The sequence below is a fragment of the Thermobia domestica genome, unplaced genomic scaffold, assembly GCF_964235325.1.
Source record: "Thermobia domestica unplaced genomic scaffold, izTheDome1.hap1.1 HAP1_SCAFFOLD_473, whole genome shotgun sequence".
Classification (NCBI taxonomy): domain Eukaryota; kingdom Metazoa; phylum Arthropoda; class Insecta; order Zygentoma; family Lepismatidae; genus Thermobia; species Thermobia domestica.
In genome coordinates, this window is record NW_027656183.1 from 67501 (window position 1) to 81967 (window position 14467).

General features: G+C 37.5%; 1 protein-coding gene across 1 annotated transcript in view; it reads left to right on the forward strand.

Annotated features, from left to right (window-relative positions):
- LOC145676916 (lysosomal alpha-glucosidase-like) overlaps positions 1–14467 on the forward strand; it is a gene marked incomplete at its 3' end in the record, with an annotated part of 136353 nt that overhangs the window by 60413 nt on the left and 61473 nt on the right.

The following is a 14467-nucleotide window of genomic DNA, read 5'->3' on the forward strand; positions in this document are numbered from 1 at the left end:
ACCACTTAATATTTATTGTACTCTGTCACTAATATTACATAGCAAAACTTACATGGAGACAATATAGGTGTAATCTAGGACCGACCACTGGTAAGAGAGTCCAAGATGTGGTTCTGAGCGAACCTACTCCGCTGTACAATGATATTGGTTATGCATCACAAGGAAAAGGTTCACAAGCACAATTCATAGCCTCCCGGTCTTTCCCGACAGGTGGGACAGAGCTGCTTGCAAAAAACCACTGAAAGACTGTCGTTCTAGATCGACTAAAAAATATCTGCGGCGTTCCCGTTGTAAAAAGTCGAAATATAAGCATTCATCATTCCACGGCATGGAATGATGAACATATGACAATGTGGTATCAACTAACTAGAAGACCGTATTATGTTTGGTTTTTGGGTAATACTGAAATGCAGGAAAGAATAGGAGATCTATGGTAAATAAAGGAACAGATGTACGGCAGATCAAGCTCAACATACGAAGGAGAAGGTTCCAAATAATATCGCCACCTGAACATGACATGTAGCGATGGGGTAGTGTGTCGGAGTGGCCACAATATTTGCAGGTGAGGGTTGTGGTACGTCCAATGCGCAGAAGTCTTTCTTGTGTGACAGGCAGTTGATGAACTATGGTCGTCCATACCGCTTGTGTGTGCAAAGGGAGAACATTGGTTCTTAGATTTTGCCAAATATGGCGCCATTGTTTATTGGGGAACATATCCTGTATCCGGACTCTCACATCTACAAGTGACGCTCTCCACAATTGCTGGTATAAGGTTTGGTGAGTATATGTAGTAGGGGAAACAAGCTCACCAGAATATGTGCATGCTTGAACAAGATTGGTGACATATGTAGGACATAAGTTGCCAAATCTGCAGAAAGGCGGATTGCTTGGTTGGGAGTATTCGGGCCAGAAACATTCGATCCACACCCGTGTATAGTCCATGTGGGGCTCAAAGTCTTGATACGCATCTAGCATGTATAAAACTTGACTTTTAAGACGAATGTTTACGAGTCCAAGGCCCCCTTCGCTGCGAGGAAGATAAATAGTGTTGTGGCGGAGGCGGAAAAAGTAGCCCCGCCAAAGAAACCACATAAATACAGATTCAATTTGGCGAGCGTAAACAGAAGGGAGGGGAAAGGTGCGCGCGTAGTACCAAAGTTTAGCAGCAACATACTGGTTGAGATATTGAATCTTATGTATTATATGCAGACCTCGGAACCGTTGTAAGTATAGCATCTGCTTAATCTGATGAACGATAAGACGCCAGACAGCATCCATTTGTTTGCGTGCATCGCTATGAAAAGTTATGCCGAGTACTGTTAAAGCATCAACCGTGGGAATGTGAGAGCGTGAATCAGGTTTGGAGCTTAGGGAGAAACCGTGAAATGACAGGAGTTTGGTCTTGTGTTTATTGTATGCCAAGCCGGAGCACTGGGTGAACTCGTTAGTTATGCGGATGGCGGTGAGCATATCTTCGGGCGTAGTTCCTATTAAGGTTACGTCATCCGCAAATCCGAAGACGTGTAATTGATGGTATTCCGGTATACAGGGAGAGGTAATCTGAGCCAGAGCCCGGAGATAGGTATCTAGAACTATCACAAAGAGGCTCGTCGAGATGCTATCGCCTTGCCGTAATCCGCGTTGCAGAGCAAATGTGTCAGAAAGATGACCATTGATCTGTACTCGACATTGGGCCGATTGGTATAGTTGTCTTATGACTTGTTGAAATGCAGGAGGAAATCCCCAAGCGTCTAAAGTTTGAAGAAGAAACCCGTGATCAACGCAGTCATATGCGGAAGAAAAATCTATGCCAAGGACCCCCGCTTTAATGCGCCGAGTTTGCACGTACGCTATAAAATCCCGTAACGAACGTAACACATAATAGATGTTATATTTGGGGTGGGTGGCTGCCTGATATGGACTAATATACTTTTGCAATATGGGTTTTAAACGTGCTGTCAGAATTTTTGTGAACAGTTTCAAATCGGTAGGCAGTAAAGTGATGGGTCTGTACTCCTGTACAGTCTGGGAAGTGGCGGATTTCGGGATAAATATTGTGATTCCGACGTTACCGCGGATGGGGCCTCCCTTTCACCAATGCAAACTCAAGATCTGCATTTTCTGTTGCTTCTATAGAAGGTTCAGGTTCATTTTGTTCAATCCGTTGATTTGTCTGATTAATCTGTTCTGATAAAGGTTGACTGTTACTGTTGATTTTACTGACGAGTTGTTTCATTTGTTCCATTTGTTGATTCATGCAATCACTAAAATCCTGCTTTAATTGTCCTATGTGTTGGTTCATTTGATCGGCAAAATCTTGCTTTAATTGTCCCATCTGCTGACCACAATCTTGCTTTAATTGTCCTATATGTTGGTTCATTTGGTTCATCTGTTCCGTTTGTTGATCCATTTGGTTGTCAAAATCTTGTTTTAGTTGTGCCTCAAGTTAGTTGATTCGTCTCATTTGTTGCTTCGATTGTTCCATTTGTTGTTTAATGAGATCGGCCAGGTCAGAAAAGCTCATTTCCCTGTTGCCGTCTAATGCAGATGTATTTCCAATATCAGGAAGACTCATTTTGCTATTTTTGAGAATTTTTGTGTCACTCCGTAATAAAGTATACTCCGTCTTGATATTTCTTTTACCAAAGCTATGTAACCTTAAAGTCATCTGTATACTTGGATCTCCTAAGGTTCCTGGGCGGAACCACTAAAAATTTATATAACAGCAATCCTGCGGCGAGGACCACCAAATTATATAACGATAAACCCCACAGTTCATATAAATTTACATAGCAATTACTAGGCTACTAATTCAACTAAAACCATTTCGTACACTGCATCAAGATATTACTTTTTATTATATCGTGTAACAAATTAAACTTTTATACACCTTAAAAGTTGTGCGTGTAGTTTACACAAGATGGTTCTGGAAATATATTTTATTTATATTTTGTTGCTACGACAACGAATCTCTATATTAATACAAAACAGCAACGTATATCAACAGCAAAACAATTACATTTATATATTCGTTTTTTCTATATATTTCTTCTTCCTTTTCTCAAATAGCTTGTGCATCAATTTGAAGTACATTCTGCCCAAAGATGTTAAAGTACAAGTAGAAAAATACACGTATTGTTATAAGTCTATTGGCTCCAATCATTGGTCGTCGAAGCTAAATAGAATTTTAACGTTGTGCTTGTAGTAAACAGTAGCGAAGAGGCGGGTAATTATGGTGTACTGCACTTTCCTCGCAACCCTCCTGTGCATGCTCTCCTCAACACTTTGTCACAATATCAATCTAGATAAATTTCAGCAATCCGATTATTTTATTCCTTTTAATTAAATTCTTAGTGTTAGAATATTCAAACTATTACAGACGAAAAATCAAAACGAATTTCTTTCATTATTGCGCCAACGCATATTGTAAAACTCAAACTCATCATCCTCTGTAACTTTACTTCAAACAAAACGAAAAGATCGTGAATTTGTAGTAATTCAAGTCTTTCTTCACAGCATATGTAAAATGAAAATTCATTAAAATTTATACTTAAACGAAATAAAGATATGCATAAAACAAGTTTTTCATTATTATTTTCTCTTGTGTTAAAAATTTCTCCCACAGGGAGGGGTAGGAAACTAGGGCAGGTTACGGTAAGATCAAGTGTGAATGTTTTGTCTGATCAGCACTTTTTTTTTTTTAACATATACATACACTGGCAACATTGTGCGGTGACGGTCACTGCAGTGTCCCCGTACGAAGGCTACACTTTAAAGCAATGCTTTTCCTCGAGTGACGGACACTGAGAGTTGCTCGAGACAGTTGCGCGAGAGCGGTCGGTGGCGGCAACCGTTTTAATGACGGCAACTGCAGTTATCTCGTGCGAACGCAACAATTTAAAGCAATGCTTCACAAGCAGTTGTGTCACCGAGTTGCGTTACTCAGTGACTGCATACGAATAGAGAGTTAGGATCATATCTATAGAGCATAAATTGGCTTCAAAATTTATCTTTTGAGGACATTGTAGATGCATTTGCAGCCAAAAGAGCCCGCAAAGTTAAATTTTAATTTCAGCTTTTTGTGTTTTCATTTAACTTACATGGATTTAAGAGATTTGTAAAATGTCCGAATATAATACTTGAGAGAACACCTTGACTGTCAGAATTCTATTCTAAAAGAACAGACTGTTGATTCATTCTACACTATGCACATCCCGATATAGTTTCGAAAACATTGTGATTTGCAGTTATTGTGATAAGACTATAAGAATGTGTCAAGCAGCATGCTACTCTCACATTATTTGGCAATCAAATATTAATTAGTTTAGTGTTTTATTTTGTACTAAAAATTAAATCATGTCCTAGCTTTTCCACTTGAAGGAAAAATGGAATAGAAGAATTATTGTGTGATGCCAATATCAGGTGTAGTTGGGGAGCGTTTTGGTTTGGTTGGTCATGGGGGAGGGCGCTAAGGCGAGTTCTTGTCCTGGGCGACAACTAGCCTAGTTGCGTCGCTGATTGTAAATTTTAATATGGTGTTCTGGTTTTGTAGTTTCATACCTCGCTCTAAACACACACCCTTAAAATCCTAATTTATATTTTCCTTCCCCTTTTCCTTAATCTATCAAAGTTCAACGTAAAGTTGTTAAGTTGGCCAAATTAGCGCAAGATAAGTATACTCTCCACTAAATAATAGCACTTCGTTTCTGTAGGAATTTTCACCTAAATAGGTGACATTTAACAACCAAATCATGCATTTCTTTGTATATTGCTACTTAATTTCTGAATTTAAGTCAACGATATTTTACTCATGAAAGCAATTGCTCGTTGCCAGTGCACTGTGGTTACTGCATTCATCGTAATCCAGGCTAATGAGACTCTCCCGACTAGTGACATTAAGATAAACATGTTATAATGAGAGGAGGTAGGACTATATTTTTCATGATGCTTTTTAAGTACATTTTGTTTACAACAGTCCGTGTTTGTGCAGTTGTGTTGATCATGACCGGAACAAATAGCTTCGGTGCTCACGTCTCCATTAACCCTCAATTAATCCATCATATTCTTTTGTATGTACGTATATTGTGCATAATTATCCATTCTATATATGTACAACAACAACGATAATGCCATTGTCAAACGGATAATCTATTCAGTTACTTTTCTAAAGATATTTTCACATTGCCAAAACCTGAGAACTTCTTGTTTCTTTTTTTATGTCTTTCCTTTAACTTACAATGATTCAACCGTATCCTCAAATCTTCCAATCTTAATCAACTCACAGTGGTTCAACCTTGTTCTCAAAGTTTCTAACCTTAATCAACTCATTATCACTCATATTCTTTAATTCAAAATCTTAATTTAATGTACTCAATCCTGATGTCATATAATGTTGAAATTTTACACAGCAACGTAAGTTGCGTGACAATGCAATATTGTATTGTTAGTTTAATACATTCCTACATAACTTTGAAGTTATATTTCTTGCATCATTATATATATAAACATTTGGTGCTGATGGACTAAAAAGAGAAGTTCGTAAAGAATATATTATTGTTTTGTGAATTTTGATATTTTGGGAGCAAAGATGATTTTTATTTTGGAGAAATGGTAGCAGGAAAATATTGAAAGAATTATTGTGAAGTAACTTTTCTTAATAAAAATGGATCAACGAAAACAGTAAATTCATTAGGCATTTGATTGAAGATTGTGCTTCCATTAATGTTAATAAGATGAAAATGACTCTTCCGAAATCTACTTCGGTATATTTTTCTTTACTTCATAGTGAGACTTATTTTATTTTATGATGTATTTCTAAATATATATTTATTATTTTATATTTTAGTCGTTAGTAGGGTTTTTGTTATTTTTTAAAAGAAGCAAATGTATTTTTAAAATGTTTTCCATTTTACTTTATTTTTTCAAATGTTATGAGAAATCATGGAAGTTTGAAATTTTGATCGAACTTGTGGCTGTTAACAATTGTGTATTAGATAATTCCGCTTTACTCAAGCCTAAAGGTGATTGAATATGAAAGATTAATATATATATATATATATTAATCTTTCATATAATATATATATATATTAATCTTCATATTAATCTTCATATTAATATATTATTTCATATTAATATATATATATTAATCTTTCATATTCAATCACCTTTAGGCTTGAGTAAAGCGGAATTATCTAATACACAATTGTTAACAGCCACAAGTTCGATCAAAATTTCAAACTTCCATGATTTCTCATAACATTTGAAAAAATAAAGTAAAATGGAAAACATTTTAAAAATACATTTGCTTCTTTTAAAAAATAACAAAAACCCTACTAACGACTAAAATATAAAATAATAAATATATATTTAGAAATACATCATAAAATAAAATAAGTCTTACTATGAAGTAAAGAAAAATATACCGAAGTAGATTTCGGAAGAGTCATTTTCATCTTATTAACATTAATGGAAGCACAATCTTCAATCAAATGCCTAATGAATTTACTGTTTTCGTTGATCCATTTTTATTAAGAAAAGTTACTTCACAATAATTCTTTCAATATTTTCCTGCTACCATTTCTCCAAAATAAAAATCATCTTTGCTCCCAAAATATCAAAATTCACAAAACAATAATATATTCTTTACGAACTTCTCTTTTTAGTCCATCAGCACCAAATGTTTCTGAGATTGCAACAGTTATTAAGTCTGACAAAATATTACTCTCGTCACCTGAAGCAGTTGTTTCAATCCAGGATCAGATTCGTCTCCAAAGTTAGTCTATGTTGTAGCAAATTTATTTGCTCTCTTCTTACTTTTTTGAATTAGTACGAGGCCCACTCCTTGATTTTCTTTCGGTTATAGACTTTTTAAGAGGATCCATAACGGCGAAACTAAAATACCGCTAATTTTACAGTAATTATACCTATCTGATATCTTCAAATAGATAAAAGATAATCGAAAAGTGGAACAAGAGCTCCCTACACAATATTATTTTACATGAGATACCGTTGTCACGACTCACTTATCTGCTTTCGATTTCCCACCATTTAGAAAATCGGCATTTATTTTTGCATAGTGGCTGCAAACGGAAAGCTACTAGGTGACTCGTAATAATAGTACTTCATGAAAAATAATATTGTAGGGCGCTCTTGTTCCACATTTCAATTATCTTTTATCTATTTGGAGATATCACTTAATTTCTGTAAAATTAGTGATATTTTAATTTTGCAGTATTTAGGCCTCTTAAGGCGTGTATGTTGCAGTATTGCCTCTCATTTTCTTGCGAAAAGTAGCCCTTTCTTTGTTTTCAAATGGCATCTTCTGATATATCCTGAATGATTTTGCTGTATGAAGTGTATGTAAATTTTTACATAAAGAATTCAGATTTGCATTGTCAGTAATTGGTCTGATTGGGAAATCAACATGGGTGGGAGTATCATGGAATGATAATGTGACTTAATAAGGAATCGTTGGACTACAGGAGGTTACTGTTCTTAATTCAATAGACATTTTTTAAGAAGAAGAGAAAAGCTTGGTATGTTACACAATACGAAGTCGTTTTCATTAAAAAGAAAGAAGGTTATCATTTGGAAGAAATCCTTCTTTAGAAAAGTAACAATGCTTTGCACAGCCTTTGATGTCCACGCATTTTTATCAGTCTTAACCCTGAAAGAGTGTAAAAAGAACATCTTTGCCGAAATATCGCATCACCCTACTGCCATGGTAGCATTGTAGTAAGTTTTCGAGGCCCCAACATGAACCATGAAGTGCCTGCACCTTGTTTATAAGACTTTTCGTTTTGTTATTGTTCCGTATCAGAAGCTATTATCGATCAAGAGAACATGAAAGAAGAAAGGAGTAAGATTCATTCAAATGCACATCTGTTTTCGGCGTATATATTCACATAATATTTAATGTTTTTTTAATGAGTTATAAGATATAAATATGAGTGTGTTGTTGACTCTTCTTGATGTAGCTGAAGTAATTTTAAAAAGGGACACTATAAAACAACACAAACTGGGCACGGGATAAAACAACACAAAAAGGGCACAAACTCCGTACCCTTTGTAAACACCAAGAATAATGTCACAATTAACGAACTTCCCTAAGCGGTATGGCATTTATAGGTACACCCAACCACAAAAGTATCTCCTCCCTAAGTGCTCTAATTCCATTACTTGGGGTCTAGGCAATTTGCAGTTGTGAGAACGCCTAGACAGATGCAACCCAACTTACACGTAACTTTTCTGGGTACTAACAGCAGTTGGTAGCACTGATCCAGGTGCTTATCCAGGTAAAATTGTAAAGGAGATGACTAACGAAACAGTTCTCCATTCTAAGATGAATCTCTATGGTTCGGATCGTGATTATTTCTTTATATACCGTATGTTTAGAGAAATAAAATACTGACCGCGCATAAATAAGAAAATGCTTGAACGTAGCTGAAAACACAAAATTTAGAACAACTGCTGGAAATAACTTAGTGAATGATTGCCTTCATTGAGAGACCTTCTCCAATTCTCCTCATTCCAACATCTTTTTCTATCTGGAGGAGAGAAGATCTTGCTTGTCACACTGAGTATGTATTGAAATTGGAATTGAAACATTTGAAAAACTTAATACCTGACCGGGATTTGAACCCGGGTCCGCCAAATAGAAGCTCAATGCGCCAATCACTTACCTACTGCGTCACTTCATCTTCCATCTAAACTATTAACTAGTTAAAAGCATTGCATGTAAGATTATACACAAAATACTCGTACTAATACTCGTATAAGGAGACGTTAGTAGGGTGGTGACACTTGGGGGCGTTTTTTACCTACTGCGCATGCGCAAACGGCTCTGGTTCCTGTTCCGGTTCCCGCTCCAACACCTGTTCCGACTCATGTTCCAGTACCTGTTCCGGTTCCCCCGCAGCAACGAGTAGCCTTTTACAACTATGAACACCACACAGGAACACGCATGCGAAGAAACTGCACACAACAGCGAGACTATGAACGACCATGACACTGTCGGTAGTGTTTTTTCAACCATTATATAACATCAGGGACGTACTCGTTCTCTTTTACGAGCACTTTTTTTTAATCAATGGCAGTATAGTAGAGCAGAGATTAAAAAATAACAAAAGCATTTAACTAGTCTGGTTATTCACACACACACACACACACGGTTTACTGAGAATTTAATATTGCTCCAATGACCAACACACACATGATTGACAGAGAACTTAATTACGATCCAGTGACCAACACACTTGATTGCTCATTCGCAATAAAATTAAATTTCCAATTTAGTAGAAATTACACGCATGCGCAGAAAAATTATAGTTCCAATTCGCACTTCCGGTTCTGATTAAACAAACCACCACCAGCAGCAGACTACAACATAGAGGATTATGATCACAGACTACAAAGGTTACAACATAGGACTATGAACACACATTCCAACTCCTATTGAACATAGTAGAGCAGTGGTTCGCCCCCCGCCACACACACACACACACACACACACACTTGGTAGCGCATGAACAGACTCTTCCAGTTGCAGTGCCAGTTCCGGTTCCGGAGCAGACTACCCAACGAGTACCGTCAAATGGGGTGAATAGAAACATGGGGGTGAATAGAAACAAAACTCCCAGATTAGTTTTGGATTTATCTGGACGATAAATTAATCAAGAAAACTGAAATTTCTTAACATAGTCTTATACGGCTAAAGTGTCCAGGGCAGAGACAAAATGTTTTATTGAGTTGGGAACATTGAGGTAGACGGCAGTAGCATTAATGTGTTACTGAAATCTTACACGGTATTTTAGCGCTCCTCAAACTTTCTTGGTAAGTATGACATTTTCATATTTGTTACATTTCAACATATGCCTATTTTGTAGTTTGTTGTTTCATTTACTGACGTTCATAGTAAAAGTTTTCCTTTTGTAAATTATTTTTAATCAAAATTTAAATTTATTGGGTTATTGTTATGATTTTTAATTAGTGGGGTGAATAGAAACACTTCTTGGGAAATTCTTGAAATTCCTCAAGGAGTGGAAAATTCTTGAGGAGCAGAAAAAAGGACCAGATAGGAATGTATCAACCATCTCTAAGAACAAATTTCCAAGTCTTCTGAAAAAAAAAAGTGTGAAACTGAAGGAGGAAAATATCAGGGCTGGATTTGAAAAGTGTGGAATTTTTCCCCTTTGTGAGACCAAATACTGAGGATGTTGCCAAAAAAAGACAATGAACGAGAAGAAACAGAACAGCAAAAGTCATCTTAGACTGTAAACCGTTCCCTTATGGATCTTCTCAGGAGCATGAGAGAAGATGAAAAAATTAAATAAGGGAAGAAGAGAGTACGAATAGATGTTTCTGGTAAGAGTTTTGGTTTGTTTTCTGAAAATGATACATTTTCATCAAATCACAACGAAACTCAACCTACCTTTGTATTGTCGGAAGAGGAGAAAGACAACACTCCAGAAGACAACATTCCAGACGATCACGAACTAGATTATGGTTTTCTAAAGCTGGTGATTTTGCTGTGGTAAAATGAGAAGCTAAAACTCGATGAGACTATTCAGCACCCAAGTGCGAAAATGGGAACATGATGCATATGTGGGAGTGTTTTATAAGAGAGCACATAAACAATGAAATTTTCAGAACGAAACTGTTGGGTTTTATTAGGAGTTCGTCAGCACGCTTTAAGTATATGATAACTTTCGGGCCCCTTCGTGGCTAAGCGGTTAGCGTACGCGCCTTTGGCATGGGAGACCCGGGTTCGATTCCCGGCGGAAGCTCATGTAGTTCTGATTCTACGTTAATCAGTAGGTCCACGTCTCATATAGCCTCGCTGCTGAACGGGACGTAAACCTCAAAATCAACTCAACTCATGATAAATTTCCCTGATGATTTCAGTGGTTTAAATCTTATTCAAATATCATCAAAACTATATGGTCGTTTATACCTATATTGTGCATTGTATTGTTTTATAAGTTTGTAACTTATGTAATACTGGTCTTATTGAACTAATATCTTGCATGTATCAAATAAATAGTTCGTTTCAACAAATACGCTGTTTCTTTTTTACCTTTCCAATAGTATAAAAGAAACAACAATGAAAATAAAGTAATTGTTTCTATTCACCCCATGGGTAGGGGTGAATAGAAACATTAAGAAAAATCAAGGTGAAGAAAAGTGGAGTTGATAAATTAATATGACGTTTACTGAAATTCATTAGCATATTAAGACCTTTTTTTTGGAATAATCTGATACGCGAAATCTTTAACATTATCAGACTTATATTCTCCTATAGCCAAAAATGTGTTTCTATTCACCCCATTTGACGGTACCCTTTTACGACTCTGACCTATTGTAGCGATTACACAAGAAAGGTTCCGAACACCTATATGCGGAAGCTGTTCCGCTTCCTTTCCGACTCAAGTTCCAGTACCATTACCAGTTTCGACGCAATGAGTAGGCTCTTACGATCCCTCTTTTGACCCGTTATAAAAGACTGACCTATTTTCGGGGCCGCGGTGGCTCAGTGGTAGAGCGTTCACCTCTGGTGCTTGGGGTCCCGGGTTCGATCCTAGCCCCCGCCAAGTGAACTTTGTGGTGGACAAACACCGTGTGCGTGGGTTTTCTCGGGGGTTCTCCCGTTTCCTCCCACTTTCTTAATTCCACCATTTAATTCATTATACATCATCACCGTCTCCTTTAGTCTAACCGTGGGACGTAAAACTTAAAGATTTTGACCTATTTTCATCCACACACACACACACACTTCTTGTTTACGCATGCACAGTTCCAATTTAGTAGAAATTACAATTCTAACTCCCACTTCCGGTTCCGATTGAACACAGCAGCAGCAGCAGACCACAGACCACGAAGGCTACAACATAGGACTATGAACACATATTCTAACTCCTATTGAACATCGTAGAACAGTGGTTCGCTGCCCGATTGCGTATGGTTTCCTTTCCAGCTCACATACACACACATATCTGATTTACGGAGCACTTGGTAACGCATGAACAAACTGTTCCGGTTCCTGCTCCAGTTCAGGTTCGGTTCCTGTTCCGACTCACGTTCCAGTACCATAACCGGTTCCCCCGGAGCAGACTACACAACGAGTAGGCTGTTACGACTCTTTTTTTCGAACCATTATAAAAGACTATAGCCTATCTTTTACGCACACACACACACACACCCACAAACACTCACACCACACACACACTCGGTTACCAATGCGCAGTTCCATTTTAGTAGAAAATATTTTTCCAACTTCCACTTTCGGTTCCGATTGAACACAGCAGCAGCAATAGACTACAAAGGCTACAACATAGAATTATGAACATATATTCCAACTCCTATTGAGCATAGTAGAGCAGTGGTTCGCTCATCGCTTGCGTGTAATTTCCTTTCCAGCTCACATACACACACCGGTTTACGGAGCATTTTGTGGCGCATGAGCAAACTGTTCCGACTCAAGTTGGAGTGCAAGTTCCGGTTCCGAATACACAACACCGCATAAGCTGCACCCGACTACGAACATAGCAGACACTTTTAGATTACGAAACAAAGGCTACGGCACAGCAGCAACAGACTACGCAACTCCCACTGTAGAAAGGTTATGACTACATGCGGAAATGCAGAAGCAGCGCCTAAATAACATGCAAAGACCATCCCTTATACTTGTTCACTCTTCTACGGCGAAACAGTGAAGCAGAGATTAAAACACACACACACACAAACACATGGTTCACGGAGCACTGCATACCCGATAAAATTACAGGTCCAATTAAGTAGAAATAACATGCATGCGCAGAAACATTATTGTTCCGATTCCGACTGCTGTTCCAGTTCCGGTTTCGATAACACACAGGAGCAGTACCAGTGTGACATTGGTAGCGGTGTTTTTGCACCCTTTTATGACTATGACATATAGTGCAGATATTACCTTATAGTTTATGTGGGGTACGCCCCTTTCTATGATAATTTTAACCAATTTGGATAAAACTCGGCATATAGAGGTTTTCGAACATGCTGATTACGAATAGTATATTTATTTTTATCTAGGTTTTATAGTTTATGTGGGATATACTATACGCCCTTTCTATGACAATTTTAACCAATTTGGATGAAGCTCGGCATATAGAGCTTGTTTTGGACATGCTTATTACGAATAGCATATTTATTTTTTTCAACCTAGGTCTTATAGTTGATGTGGGATACGCCTTTTCTATGACAATTTTAACCGATTTGGATGAAACGCGGTATATAGAGGTTCTTGGACATGCTGATTACGAATAGCATTTTTATTTTTACCTACGTTTTATAGTTTATGTGGGATACGCCCTTTCTATGACAATTTTAACCAATTTGGATGAAAGTCGGAATATAGAGGTTTTCGTACATGCTAACTACGAATAACATATTTATTTTTACGTATGTCTTATAGTTCATGTGAGATATGAACTTTCTATGACAATTTTAGTTTTTATATACTTTTACGACCACTTTTTCATTCCCTAAATCACGTACAATAGCTACCCGTATTACTCACTTTTGATGTGAAAAGAGACTACGTAGAGCGGAGATTTATAGAGGGATACAATGAGGGATACAATGAATACATATTCCAACTCCCACTCTAGAAAGACTTGAGAGCATGCAGAAATGCACAATTGGCGCCTAAATAACATTCAACGTCCATCCGTTTTACTCGTTCACTCTTTTGTGACGAAAATAGTGAAGCAGAGATTAAGACACACACACACACACACATACAGAGAGAGAGAGAGTGCGGCACATGTGCAGTAAAAAAATGTTCCAATTTAGTAGAGTTCCAATTTCGACTCATGTTCCAGTTCCGGTTCCAATAACATACAGGAGCAGCAGCAGACTACGAACATAGAAGAACGAGTAAGACATCAGCGGCTGAGTTATTTAGTCTTTATAAAATACAGGGTGCGGCACGTAAAACCGGCCCGTAAAGTCAACACATAAAATGAAATGTAATATATGGAATATGATTAACTACAACACATAAATGAAATGTAATGTATTGAATATGACTACTCACCTTCACAGCAGCCTTCACAGCAGGTGCTGAAAGTGTCCTAGGCCCACTTCAACACACATGTGAGCACGATTGAGGAGATTCATATATACCCTTGTCAGTTCTTGTGTTGTAATGCTATTGGTGACATCCTGGATCCTGGTCTTGAGTTCTTCAATTGTGTGTGGATTTGTTTCGTATACTCTTCCCTTTAACAGTCCCCATAAGTAAAAGTCACAAGTACCGAGGAGGCCACAAGCCTTTGCTGATTGTCCTCTCTGGTGTAAACTTCTCATGCACAAGGGACAATGATGCAGCTGATGTGTGGCATGTTGCACCGTCCTGCTGAAAGTAACATAACTGACTCCTCTTCGGTCAAGTGTGTATAAAACTCCTCCAGGATTCCCATATACACGACAC